This window comes from Diaphorina citri, unplaced genomic scaffold, assembly GCF_000475195.1.
Source record: "Diaphorina citri unplaced genomic scaffold, Diaci psyllid genome assembly version 1.1 scaffold16188, whole genome shotgun sequence".
Classification (NCBI taxonomy): Eukaryota; Metazoa; Arthropoda; class Insecta; order Hemiptera; family Psyllidae; genus Diaphorina; species Diaphorina citri.
The window spans coordinates 1-1,111 of record NW_007393550.1 but is presented as its reverse complement, the minus strand read 5'-3'; the positions used below and the strand labels follow the sequence as shown (position 1 = coordinate 1,111).

The 1,111-nt window shown below is 36.7% G+C and overlaps 1 long non-coding RNA gene across 1 annotated transcript; it reads left to right on the top strand.

The window, feature by feature from the left end:
* The first annotated feature begins 452 nt into the window (after positions 1–452).
* Positions 453–713, top strand: LOC113473133. Its single transcript, XR_003395194.1, has 2 exons — positions 453–562; positions 683–713. It is a non-coding gene; the product is annotated as an uncharacterized LOC113473133 (long non-coding RNA).
* The last annotated feature ends 398 nt before the right edge of the window (positions 714–1,111 follow it).

Here is a 1,111-nt window from a genome sequence, read left to right as displayed (position 1 = left end):
TTTTTTTTTTAGTGTACAGAAAATGTTCAAATAATGTAGAATTTTATGCATAGATGACTCTTGAGTGTGGGGTTTTTTTCCGATAATTTAGTGATAATTTGAATGTAGACATTCCAGATGTTAGAAAAGAGTAGATATCGGCATTTATTTTCAATATAACAGAAGGTAAAAATGGAAATTAGAAGGTTGGAATAAAAGGGTCAAACAGAAAAAATGGTGTTTGGATACCGTAAGTTCTTTCAAGTTAGAAACACACTGCTCCCACGAGACGTGAAGGCAGTGTAGCTATCGTGAACGAAATCACCTGCTATATTATGGGATTTTGATATTTGAACCACAACTTTCTGACTCCCCGTAAACTCACATGACGTGAGGGTAGTGTGTTTTCACCTTAAGTCACATAACTTGAGCCATTTTTAAAACAAGACTCGTACTTTTTGCAATGCTATGGTCTCTTCCAGCCTTTCAAACTGCACAAATTAGAAGAAGGACCTTCTACTTGTGTGTCTTTATCAAAAGAAGATGCTCTCAAATACTACAGACAAATGCAAACCATCCGTAGGTTGGAAACACTCTTCCAGCCTTTCAAACTGCACAAATTAGAAGAAGGACCTTCTACTTGTGTGTCTTTATCAAAAGAAGATGCTCTCAAATACTACAAACAAATGCAAACCATCCGTAGGTTGGAAACTGGTTCTGGCAATTTGTACAAAGAGAAAGTCATCCGAGGATTTTGTCACTTGTCTTCCGGTCAGGTAAAAAAGTTGTTATAATGCTTGAGATTGACTATTAGGTATTTCCTAATAGGTAATCAAGTCAATCAAATCCAATGTATTGCCTGGTCATGGGACATTAAACTGGCAGTAAGCTAGAAGCTACTTTGTTAGTAGAATTACAATCAAGAGGAAGAAAAGCCAGCTCTAACCAATAACCACAGTCTTTAAAAATGGCTAACTATTACCTAGCCATTTTTAAAGGGTTCACCCTACTTTCTATGCAATATGCACACATTCTGACTATGTTTGATTGTGGTTCAAAGCTAAATAAATACATCACCTTCTCTCTCTCTCTCTCTCTCTCTCTCTCTCTCTCTCTCTCTCTCTCTCTCTCT